This window comes from Antedon mediterranea, chromosome 1 (genome assembly GCF_964355755.1).
Source record: "Antedon mediterranea chromosome 1, ecAntMedi1.1, whole genome shotgun sequence".
In the NCBI taxonomy this organism is placed as follows: Eukaryota; Metazoa; Echinodermata; class Crinoidea; order Comatulida; family Antedonidae; genus Antedon; species Antedon mediterranea.
Window position 1 is genome coordinate 27,269,723 of NC_092670.1, and position 14,271 is coordinate 27,283,993.

Below are 14,271 nucleotides of genomic sequence, written 5' to 3' on the forward strand. Positions count from 1 at the left end.
TCGTTTAAAATGTATACTTATGAAAGAAAATACAATTTGACAAAAAAAAAGGTTAGGAATAAGACTTTTATTATGTAACTTTAAAGTGGATTATTACATTTTTTTTTAGGGAATACTTCTTTATAAAAAAACGCATTTTCAATAACAAAACTAGTTTCCAATCCCCCGGTAATGGAGTAAAACCACCTGCAGCTTATGTAATGAAAAAAATTAACACCATGTAGAACGATCAACAACGAATGTAGGAACGAAAATTGCATCCCAGCTAATGTAGGACTATCGCCAGCTAATGTAGAAAATATATATTTTACAAACCTAAATGTCTAAATCATGTGCAAATGCATCTGTTTACTTAGCTATCCATCTATCCACGTCTCGTAACCGACCAACTTTCTAAAACGACCACACATCGTAAGCAACCAACTCTTTTAAGGGACCGTTTCTCATAATCGACTTCCTCTCTCGTAACGACAACTTTTTTGGGTGACCACCTCTATTAAACGGCCATCGTCTCTGTTAAGGGATCGCTTCCCATAATCGACCAACTCTTGTAAGTGATCACATCCTCTCATTATGGACCGCTTCTCATAATCGACCACCTCTCGTAGTGTAATATAACGATATACTGTTATATTTAAGAAATTGACCTTTGTATCGGAATTCAAATAGGTTCACAAACTTGACCCAGAAAGTCCAGAGGAGAGTTTGTCCAGATGTTTTAATGACCATTTAGTTTATAATAGAGTCCCTAAAGAAAACACTTAGCTTAATTTTGTGACTTTCCCATCGTTAAACCAGGAGTGACTGACACTATTTAAGTACAGATTTGACAGTGTCATCCATCACAGAAATACCTTATTATACCGTTAATCACTCCCACTTAAACACCCCTGGATCAACTTAGGACCAATCGTTACCCTCTAATATTACGTAGTGACATATGCAAATGAACTGAGCCAATATACTCCCAAGTTTCAGAAGGGCCCAGACACACCTCACAGCCACTTCTTCAGAAGCAGACCTACACACACCACACCTCACTGACAGCATCATTGATTGTCCGTTCCTTATCTATACTTATAGTTGTATATTGTACTGAAGTATTATACTGAATAAACAATATATGTGTTACGACAGTCAAGCGAGTCAGAGTCTTCATTAGTACCTCAACAACGCAACATTATATTACATGGTGGAAGACCCAAATTTCATAAGGAACGGAGTGAGAAAACAAGAAATAAACACTTAACAAGACACGAAGACGAAGACGAAGACAAAAATAACCATATTTGTTTGAAAGGAGAAAACCAGAAATTTACTTTGACTCAAAAGACAAGCTGAAATTATACTTGAATGAGATCGAGACAAGCAGAAATTTTTATCAAATTATTACCATTGGATGAAGACAAAGAAGATAATCGAGGAAGACACAAAAGACAAGCTGAAATTATATTTGAATGAGATCGAGACAAGCAGAAATTTTTATCAAATTATTACCATTGGATGAAGACAAAGAAGATAATCGAGGAAGACACAAAAGACAAGCTGAAATTATATTTGAATGAGATCGAGACAAGCAGAAATTTTATCAAATTATAACCATTGGATAAAGACAAAGAAGATAATCGAGGAAGACCCAAGCAGAATCAAAACAGAAGCAAGCGGACAAGAACTGTTTCGTTTGGACACTTTCAACTTCACGCCGTTTTTTTTTTCGATCGTTTTTTAACATTTACTTTTTTTTTAACATTGATGAACACCTTTCGCATTTTTTTGAATTCGTTGTTTGAAAAGTTGAACATTGATGAGCACTTTAACATTTCTTTAATTCGTTGTTTGAACATTTAAACATTTTTGAACACTTTTTGCATTCCTTTAATTCATTTTTAATTGGATCCGAAGCATTTGGGGTAAGTCAAAGCCATTTTGATTTTTGATTTGTAACCTTGATTGAAAAGTGAGAGTTTACATATATATACACTAAATTGTTTTTGATATTTGATTAATAATTAATATTATAAAGTATGGTCAACGTTGTTGATAACGAAGTAATTTTAAATGAGCCCGTCAATCCTCACCCCGTGCCCCACCTAAGACAAACCGATTTCCTTCCCAAAAGATATGACGGTTCCATAACCGATCACGACCAATGTAGTGCACACTACTTATCGTTTACCGACTACCTTGAGGCCCACACGTTAGAAAACCCTGTAAACAATGCCCAATTAATTAATGTAATAAGTATTTTTAAACGTAGCCTTCAGGGCCAAGCTAGACTCTGGATTGAGGGAAAGCAGTTCGATTCACTAGAATCCCTAAAAACCCAATTCATCAACAGGTTTAGTAAAAACAAATCAATCTATGCGCACATAAGAGAATACGATTCAATTACATACACCACTGGCGACAACGCCGAAAAACACTTAACCAAAATCAAACAAGCCGCAGACAGAATTGGATACGCTGACCAGCAGATAAAGAATAAATTTATTTCGACCCTTCCACCAAAATGTAGAGCAGCTGTAGCCATGTCCACCCCAATCGATGCCACTATTGAAAATATCGTAAATAGCACACAAAATTACCTTGACCTTTCCGTAGATGATGCCACACGGGAAGTTTCATTCAATATCAATAAGGAAACAGATAGGCCTAATAGTCTCGAATCGCTCCAACATGAGATAAATTCTCTCAAGTTAGACATGGCCACAACAAAACGATCCCTTAATGATGATACTCGACGCTCACGTTCCCCCACCCGAAATTATATCCCAAGACGAAACCGAAGCCCAAGCCCATACAAACCCCGATTCCAGACCCCACCGACCCCAAGATATAGACAACCTCCCCCAACCTGTTATTACTGCGGGAAACCAGGCCACATAGCAAGGCACTGCCGACAACAAAACCGCTCTTACGGAAACTATCCCCCGCCATACCCATACCAACAGTCAAACAATTACTACCCTAGCCACCAGCAGGATTTTTAAAAAGGGGACTAGATGCCGCCTATAATCTGGCCCCCCATACTAAATACGACAATTTTAAGGCAAAATACTTAGGAAATTCAGATAATATTGATTTGTTACTTAACGACAGAAATTACGTTAAAGGAAATTTACCAGATGGTAGAAATGTTTTAACTTTATTTGACAGTGGTTCAACTAGAACTATAATCTCACAATCGTACGTTAATTCCTCACTTTATTTATCGCGTTTAAAGCCAGTTAAAGTGAACACAACTAAATTTCGATTAGGTAACGGTGACTTCTTATATGCCAACCACTTAGTGCAATTCGAATTATTTATCCAAGGACACAAATTTAAAATTTCAGCATTAATCGTTAAAAATTTGACAGGTATTGACCTGATACTTGGAACCGAAACATTGTCTGAACTCGACGGTACTTTAAATTTTAAGGAAAACACATTTCGCATTAGACCAAAGATTTTTAGCTTTCGTCCAGTACACAAGATTTTTCTTAAACCCGGTGATACTAAAACAGTTAAATTAAAAGGAAGGGTTCCCGCCTTTGTACGCAATTCTGATGTTGTTCTACATGCAACCACCCATATTTCAAAACTTTGTCCATCAGATATGTTAGTAAAATTACACAGAGGAGAAACCAACATTGATATCACTAACAACACAAACAGAAACGTATCTCTAAATACACATCAACCTATCGCGAGCCTTCATTTAACCAACCTTGTAACAGTTACTAATGACCTACCAATTGATAGAATAAAGTTGACCAATGACAACGCAAACAAGTACCCACATTTAGAACGTACAGACCCATTGCTAACTTTAACCGAGGAAGAAATAATTAGAAAACAAGTTGATTTAAAAGACAGCGTTTTAACACATAGAGAAAAAGAAGATTTGTATAAAACATTACAACAAAACAGAAACGCATTTTCACTTTATGGTGAACTATCTAGCTGCCCAAACTTCAAAGCTGACATACACCTCTCTAACGATGAACCATTTTTCATTCGACCATACTTCGCGACAGACAAAGACAAACATGTTATTGAGGCCGAATTGAACAAATTAGTCAAATTAGGAATCTTAGCAGTAGGACACCAATCGTATACTTCCCCTGTCCTTCTTGTTTCAAAGAAAAATTCGAAAGATAAAAGAGTTGTCACAGACTTTCGCTATCTAAATTCCAGGATAAAACGTATTAATCACCCATTCCCATTATTAGCCGAAACTCTGAAAACAATAGGTAACGCTAATGCACAGATTCTTAGCGTAATTGATTTGAAATCAGCGTTCCACTGTGTACCATTAGCCGAACATGCCCAACAATATACAGGTATAGCTTCATATCATGGTGGAAAGCATTATTATTATAAGAGATTAGCACAAGGATTAAACGTTTCGCCAGGTATATTTCAAGCAAAGATTGACGAAATTTTAAATGAAATCCCAAATTCTAGAGAATTCTGTATCGCCCATCATGATGATATTATTTTATTTAGCCAAGACAAATTTGCTCATAAGCAGCACCTCGTTTCCGTTTTACAAGCCCTACAATTAAATGGTTTTAGAATTTGTCCAAAGAAATGTAAGTTATTCAAGAATAAAGTGCAATATATGGGACACACCATCCTGATTAATTCTTCAGGACACGCATGTATCACACCATTAGGCGACAGGTGTGCAGCTATCCGAAATTTGCCAGTCCCACGAACCCATAAAGAAACTAAACGATTTATTGGTGCAGTAAATTATGTATCCCATTTTTTCCCTCAAATACAATCAATTTTACGTCCGTTACATACACTCGCAAGTAAACGCCGAAAATTTGTTTGGTCTACTGATCACCAGAAAGCATTTGACGAAATTAAACACTTAATGGTTAAACCACCAACTCTTCAAATGCCTAGAAAAGAAGGTAGATTTACGCTATATAGCGACACTTCAAGAACCGCAACAGGTTCATATTTAACACAAACAGTAAACGGTAAAGAACACATAATAGGTTATTATTCCAAAATCTTACCACAAGCCTGTCAACGATATAGCGTCACAGAATTAGAGTTATTTGGACTTTACATTAACGTTTCAGCATTTCGACATTTACTAAAGGGTTGCGAATTTGATGCATTCGTAGACCACTCAGCAATTGTACAAATTTGGAATTCAAAAGATCAGCCATGTACACCCCGTTTACAGAAACTAATATTACGATTGTCCGGATACATTTTCCAAATTGGTTATAAGAAAGGAACTGAATTAGTTTTAGCAGATTTTCTCTCCCGAGCCCCTCGTGACGACGATTCCGAAATTGATCAAGTTGTACCCATTGCATTTAATATTACAGAGACTGAATCTCTTAACCCGATTACAAACACATCTACTTGCAGACCAGTAACAAGGTCATACGCCAAGCAAATGGGAATAAATATACCTGACCTACATAAACCCAAACCAGTACAAACGCCCGTCATTAATCAAAACCCAGTGACACCAAACACGCGACCTACACCTCAACCTACCGCTACACCACAGATAATCACGAGACAACAAACAAACGCACATCGATCACCGCCTATCATAACGCCACCTATCGTAACGCCACCCCCAATACGTAATGTAAACATTCGACAACCTCCAGAGGAACGACTAGTAGACAAAAATAAGCAAAGCAAAGATACTACACATCGAAATGTACCAGTTGAATTGTATACATCTCCCAAACCACTAGTACCAAACATAACTGAATTTAAGTCAGCACACATCCCAAAACAACAAGACTTAGATAGATTAATGGATGTTATTCAAAGAAAGATAATTAGAGATTATAACCTCCCAGTAGATGTTAAACAATTACGCGTTGAACAAGAAACTTCACCATTTTTTAAGCCAGTTTACGATTATTTAGCTCATGATATCCTTCCAGCTGATAAGAAAGCAGCTCGTGCAGTTCAGAATAAGTCAGAGCAGTACATATTGTGCAACGGTTTACTATTCCGTTTATTTTTCCAAGATAAAGGTGGAGAATTTGTATTGCAATTAGCTGTTCCTGAAAACTTAGCCGAGACTATTATTTCTCAGTATCACGACAATTTGTTAAGTAGCCACCAAGGTACGATGCGTACTTACCTTACTATTAGGAAATTATTTTACATGCCCCTTATGTTTGAGAAAGTCAACAATTATACCCAAGCGTGTCTTAGATGTCAACAATTTCGTCCCAAAACCGATAAATTACGTCCTTTACACGATCGAGTACCAGCAACTTACCGTCCCTTTCATACACTCAGTCTAGATTTTAAGAGTATGCCAACATCACCTTCAGGTTTTAAACATATTATGGTAGTATGTGATGAGATAACTAGATTTTTGATTTGTGTACCTTTGAAATCCATTGATGCCGAAACAATTTGTGAAGCACTAATTCAAAAGGTCATCAGTATTTTTGGACCCCCATCTCGTCTTATTTCAGATGCAGCAACCTCCCTTACAGGAAAATTATTAACACTATTATGTAACACCCTTAATATTGATAGGAAAATCATCAGCGTCCACAATCACGGTAGTTTACAAGTTGAACGTCATATCCGCACCGTATCGGACCTGTTAAAGGTCAACCTTAACCAATTCGGAACAGATTGGGTTAGATTTGTATCAACAACATGTTATGCTTATAACTCGTTTTCATCCCCACATCTAGGAAACCACTCCCCTTACGAATTAGTTTTTGGCCGCCAACCTCCAAGTTTGACCTCATTAGCATTTAACCCTATTTCAGGATTGTCTCATTCCTATGAAGAATACTTTGAACATCTCAAGAAGAAATTTCAAAACATTTCACAGACAATGCTACAATTACAGCGAACACAACAAAACGTCCAAAACTCAAAGATTTCCCAACGCTTAGAAAAAAGTCCAATTTACTCAGTAGGACAACTCGTATATTTATACAAGCCAACATCATCATCACTAACAGCAAATTCAAAGAAAATCGCCGCAGAATGGGTCGGACCATTAGTAATTCATGAAGTACTAGACAGAACACACTACATCCTAGCAACGATTAAAGGAGAAATACTTCGCGACGTATTCAATTATAACAGACTGAAACCCTGTTTTATGAGAACGCCTAAAGAACGCAAAAATTTTACACATCTACAAAAACTTAAACAATTGTTGAATGAACCCACTGATGATAATAACGAGAAAATCCAAAACACCATTAATGTAGTAAATGACGAAATCAATGTTGAATTTGTAGACGAACATGATAGAACACCAGCCCAATTGCAATCCGATACCCTTACACATCCAACTAAAGTAGAACCCCTTAACTTGCAACCTTACATGGACTGTGTAGAGAATAACATGGGATTAGCAGCCCCATTCCAAATGAAAGAAGAACAAATTAAGGAACAAACTAATCTAATTATGACAGCACCTAATGATTCAAATATGACATTAAACCGAGGTAGATTTAAAGCAGGACATTTCCAAGTTTTAGTTTCATATTCTAAACCGACTTCAGCTAAACGCAACACCGATAAAACAAAACAAGAATCTAATGATCGCAAATTTTGGTGGAATATTGACAGATATAACGATACAGATAAATTGATTAAAGAGATCATTAAAGATAAACAGATACCGATAAGTGGATCGCCAAAACGATTCATAAAACGTTTGTATAATGCAACGAATTACTGATTTAATTTTTTTTTGCAAGATTTTTTTTTAATTACGACATTTGCTAAATTAATGATAGCATAGTCTACGTATTTGATGAGATTTGTTTAGTAATGATGTGATTTCAGTTAAAAGAGAATTGAATTTATGTGTAAGTATTGATTTTGTAACGAGTTTGATAATGATTAATTTTGAATTTTGATGATCGATATATTGAGATATTGAAAAGAACGACAATCATTTTGTAACAAATATTTTGTTTAACCTTTGAGTCGTTAATCTCAAGCATTAATTAATTGATATACAAGAACAGGAGATTTTCTTAGTACTTTTAATTTTAATATTTTTTAAATTGAGTACAAAAGTCGAATTTGTCGATTGATTGAAATCGTAATTACCTGTGAATATAAATGCGTAAATCGATAAAGTTGTGACGATAACGATATATTGTGGATAAGTTTGTGTCAACGGGACACACACATTTGTTTCTTTAAAGCTTTAAGTGATTAAGTTTGATATTTTGATTTTAGGCTAATCAGCCACAGTTTCTTGAGTTTTATGTTTTGATTTGATGATTTATGTTTGAAGGCCATTAGAACGCGATGAGTTGTCGCACGAATTTGACGTATGTTCAATGTAACATACTATTTTTAAGTTTTGTATTTTTATTTTTAACTGATTTATGTTTGATTTACGCGAATTTTTATACCAAATTCATTTTTGATTTAAATTTTTTTTAAGAGAGAGAAGAGAGAGAATGAAAGTGATAAGGTTACACTTCAGAGTCAATGGTTTTGGCTAACTCAATTTTTGCTTATATGTATAATAATGTTTTTTTTCTCTTATATAACTTTAAATTTGCATGCCACTATTATAACCATTTTTATATTTTAAATAGATAAAAAAAAAAAAAAAAAGGGAAACAGAGGGATGTAATATAACGATATACTGTTATATTTAAGAAATTGACCTTTGTATCGGAATTCAAATAGGTTCACAAACTTGACCCAGAAAGTCCAGAGGAGAGTTTGTCCAGATGTTTTAATGACCATTTAGTTTATAATAGAGTCCCTAAAGAAAACACTTAGCTTAATTTTGTGACTTTCCCATCGTTAAACCAGGAGTGACTGACACTATTTAAGTACAGATTTGACAGTGTCATCCATCACAGAAATACCTTATTATACCGTTAATCACTCCCACTTAAACACCCCTGGATCAACTTAGGACCAATCGTTACCCTCTAATATTACGTAGTGACATATGCAAATGAACTAAGCCAATATACTCCCAAGTTTCAGAAGGGCCCAGACACACCTCACAGCCACTTCTTCAGAAGCAGACCTACACACACCACACCTCACTGACAGCATCATTGATTGTCCGTTCCTTATCTATACTTATAGTTGTATATTGTACTGAAGTATTATACTGAATAAACAATATATGTGTTACGACAGTCAAGCGAGTCAGAGTCTTCATTAGTACCTCAACAACGCAACATTATATTACAGTAGTAAGCGACCACCTCTCTTAACAACCACAACTCTCGTAAGCGACCGCTTTTTATTTTCGACCGCCTCTCGTAAGTGATGATCTCTTTTAGAAGACCACCATATCTCTAAATGGACCGCTTCTCATAATATACCAACTCTTGTATAAATCACCTCTCTTAAGTGACCACTTCTAATGAACGACCTCTCTGTTAAGAGACCGCTTCTCATAATCGATCACATCTCGTAAGCGACCACCTCCCTTATCGACCACATCTTTCGTAAGTGACCACCTATTTTAAAGGACCACTACCTCTCGCAATCTACCATTTTGGCTCACTAAAAAGTACCCGGTTTCCTTAATAGGGTGTCCTCTACATTTTAAAAATAAATAAATTTAACCAGTATGTAGTGTTAAAACGTATATATTTCCCCTTGTTTATTTTTTAAAAAAAAGTGGCGATTTTTATATCTACTCTGTCGCACATTCACCAAGCGTACACAATAATTCTAGTAGGACAATTAATTATTTATACTTTTCAAGTTAGTTTTTTATTGCCTGAGTGAATTATTACCAGATTGAGGGCGTAGTTATTTTGTATGGGAGGCTGCACTCAATTTGAAGTTTATATGGGGGTATTTAGAATGTAAACACGGTACAATCAGGGAGATGTAAATCTCCCTGGTACAATGTGACACGGAATCATCACGGACTGATGGACATTTTTCATAGAAGGTATCTTTTCTCTTTTCAATATTCATTTATCATTGTCAAATAAAAAAAACTAGAAACATAGATAAATATTAAAAGTTAATTAATCAGTTGTGCCCAGTGCTTGCCTTAAACGAAAAGTTAAAATATATGGAACGCCAAACTGTAATGTTATTATAATGCATTGATGAGAATGGTGATGTGAACTGCGGTAATAAATAATAAATAATATTAAAAAACAAAATAAAATTAAAATATTTAAAGAATCCATAATACAGTTTTAAGGTCAATAGTAAACCTACAAAGAGATTGAATATCATCAATACAATAAACACATTTTTTTTTTTTTTTAACAGTTGGAAAAAGATACGCGAAAGGTATTATTGGAAGGGGTCATTTGATGATGTTCGTAATTTTATAGCCGCCTGTGATCAGTGCAAACGGAAAGAAGTTTAAAAAAAAGCAAAAGTGCCACTTCAACCTATACCCGTAACAGATACTGCTTTCAGACAGATCGGTATGGATATTGTTGGGCCTTTGGTAAAGACAGAAAATGGCAAGGTATCTCATGACAAATTACTGAAAAACAAAAATGCTGTGACTGGATAAAAAAGCTAAATCAAAACGTAAAAGTAAAAAGCAAGAAGACATGAATGAAATACGTTCAGAAAACTCTGTAATTCATTCTTCAGGGCCTAAAATTACAGTTAATAATTAGTTCTGTTCGGCCTTTATTGTAATAGGGCTGAACTTAAATTTATTATTGTAAAGGCACAAGCGCAATTTCTGTGAGGTTTCTTGAAATTGTTAACTAAACTAAAATTATGACAGTTCTCTTTTTTACACTGTCAACAAAAACTAGATTTACCAAGAATCAGATGCTCTTATTATTGTCGCCGGATTTACATCGATTATGGCTATACAGTAATAATCTTTATTTCTGCCTGTTTTAATTTGATCCAAACCATGACTGGGGTAATACTGTTCAGCGCATAGAGGTTTTACAACATTAGGCGCTATGTAAATCCACGATATTATTATTGTTCTTGTTCTTATTATATTTATTGATATTAATATTGTTATTATTATTGTTATTTCATTCGTACAGTTCGGGTGTTGTACATCTCATCATGACATTTTGATACTATTATTACGGCTTATTATATTATTATTTGCTGTGTTTCAGGTAATCGGTACTTACTTGTATTTACGGAGTACCTTACCAAATGGGTGGAAGCTGATGCAATTCCAGATAGATCTGCTAAAACAGTGCTGAGATCTTTTATTGATTTTGTCTGCAGACATGGAACACCTTCTATATTGATTACAGACCAGGGTAGAGAGTTTTGTAATGAGCTGAATGACAGCTTCTGTAAGCTGATTGGGGTAGACCACAGAGTTGCCTCACCATACCATCCTCAAACAGGCGGGCAAACGGAGCGCTTTAACAGAACACTTTGCACAATGCTTATGACGTTGACCAACGCAGACCAAAATGACTGGGATATACAACTCCCATACGTGTTGTTTGCCTACAGAACATCCGGGCACAAGTCTACGAAATGTGACCCATTCTCATTAGTTTACGGTAGAAAGGCTGTGTTGCCTGTAGAATTACGTATTCCCATCGTTTCGTCTAATAAAGATGACATATCCGGAACTGTTCCTTTAAAAATAAGAGTGGACGCTTTTTTGAAACTCAAAGATTCAAGGAGAAGGGCATCAGAAAATATCAAAAAAGCACAGAAAAAGCAAAAACATTATCATGATGCTGGTGTTAAAAGCAACACGTACTATGCAGGAGATCAAGTGCTCTTGCAGAATTCCAGAAATTTGTCAAGAAAGGGAGGCAAACTTAATGCTCGATGGACTGGTCCATATATTTTAGAAAAAGTCCTCACTCACAATACATATCGACTAAAAGGAAGAAGGGCTATTGTTAACGGAAACAAGATCAGACATTACAAGTCCGATAAAACAACCTCTTTGAACTGTCCATCATCAAGCACTAAACAGAAATGTAATACCAATGATAAGCATCTCCCTCCAAAGAAACGAAAGCGAACGCCAGACATCCCACCTGAAGTAACGCACCATGATAACAGACCTACATCCAAGAATGGTGATATCACACCGGATGATCACATTATTAACATACCTACATCCAAGAATGTTGATGATAACGATAACAGACCTACATCCAAGAATTATGATATCACACCGGATGATCACATTAACATACCTACATCCAAGAACGATGATATCACACTGGATAATCACGATAACATACCTACATTAGACAATGATAATGTCGCACCGGATGATGACCATGACAACAGTAGGCCTGTATCTGATAGTGATGTGGTATACCTCAACACGAAAACTTCAAGAAAGTTATTCTTTCCTGTCGATGCCAATTGGCAGCTTGAAAAGGCAGCACCATTTGGTATCAATGTCAAAAATTTTCACAAAACTCACTTAAAATGTGAAATGGACAAGGCAGCCAGGCCTACTAAAGTTGTTAATATGAGAGGGGACGGAAACTGTCTTTTTAGGGCTTTGAGTTATATTCTCTTTGGTGTCCAGAACTACCATGTAGTTGTACGGGATTACATACTAAACTATATGTCCATGAACAAAAACCTATTTGAAAAAATTGAATCCAGATTATTTGAACGATACGTGGAAGACACGAGAATGGGGGAATATGGGACATGGGGTTCGGACATCGAAATCATGGCATTTGCGACCATGTCAAATACGAATGTTTATGTTTACAGTAAATATGGAAGAAGGAAAGGGCTTCCACATTATGAATGGTTGAAATATGCACCAATAAGTAATCAGTTTGGTGATTTAGTATCTGAAAGAAACATCTACCTATCAAACTTATGTGCACACTTTGAGCCTGTCCTGGATGTAGACAAGAAAACTTATGACGCTGAATTAAAATACACTCGTACACCATACGCACCAATCAAAAACCACCTTGCACGGAAATACTGGGATATTGTATCCGATGTGACCCTCAATGCTGCTCTGGTAGATAATTACGAAGATGAAGCGGTAATGCGTTCCGAAGGCATTATGGACGTTATATACGTATCTGAATTCACGGACACACATTATGACATTGAAGCAGTCAACCATCTAAAAGATGATATCGATCCAAATATATTCAATTTGCTTTGTGACATGGAACATTTTCCGGAAAGGATTCATCAGAGCAACAATGAAGTACCTGGACAATTATATGTTGATTCATACAACGTCACTCTTTAACTGTAGGCCTACCTATGACCGGTAATCTCAACATACACAGAAGCATTAAATGGTGAAAAGGGTATTTGTTTACCTTATAGAGGTAAATTTCGTTAATGCTTTGATTTTTTACAGGTGCTTCCGTCAAGAGGAGATTGTCGGCTTTGTCTGAAACTCATCGACGAAGAAATACCAATTGCATTTGTCGGACCAGAAAGGAGAACATAGATTCACCACAGCGGCTAATTAAAGCGTCACCATCTTTCATTGAATCAACAGAAGACGAATATCTGAGCATAAGTACGTCAAAGGCTCAAGGGGTCTAATGGCAGATAACAACAGATCAAATACAGTGTGTCCAGTGTAAACATGCAATGATGTGTCATGCGCCCTGCTTTGATCGCTACAAGGATTAAAAAATTAATTAAAAAGCAGATTGTATAAAAGAATAACGCGACTAAAGGTAAGGTAAAAGTACGTGAATTAGATTGTAAATAGTGTTTATTTTTATTGTATTTTTATGTTTAAAAAACTTTTTCATATTTACAACTTATATGATTCTGTTTCATAATGTTATGCAATTTTCTTCTATAATATGTTTTCTTTGGTCAAAGGGGCACATACAAACGTGCAACCTACCCTCGCTATGATCATCAACCTTGACGTGGTAGCGAGGCTTGCGTGCTTCCAATGTATTGGTAGCCAGACCAATGATGATCAATAACAAAGTAAAATAAATACAAACACACTTACTGAAACAAGTTTTAATAGCAATAAATAAATAAATAAATAAATATTTTTCTGTAATTATTGTTCATTATTATTACACTATTATTATTTTATCCTGTTAATATAAGTAATGATCAATGATATATAATTTATGTTTACAAAACTCGTTCATATTTACAACTCATTCTGACAAGACAACAACATTTAATATTTTTGTAATTCACAATTCATACATTTATTTGTAATGTATTCATGAATTTGCTTTTCCTTCATCCAATCTACATAGTAGATGGATGAAGCTATTGTTCTAACCACGTGACTATGTAGCGTAGGTTTATATATATATATATATATATATATATATATATATATATATATATATATATATATATATATATATA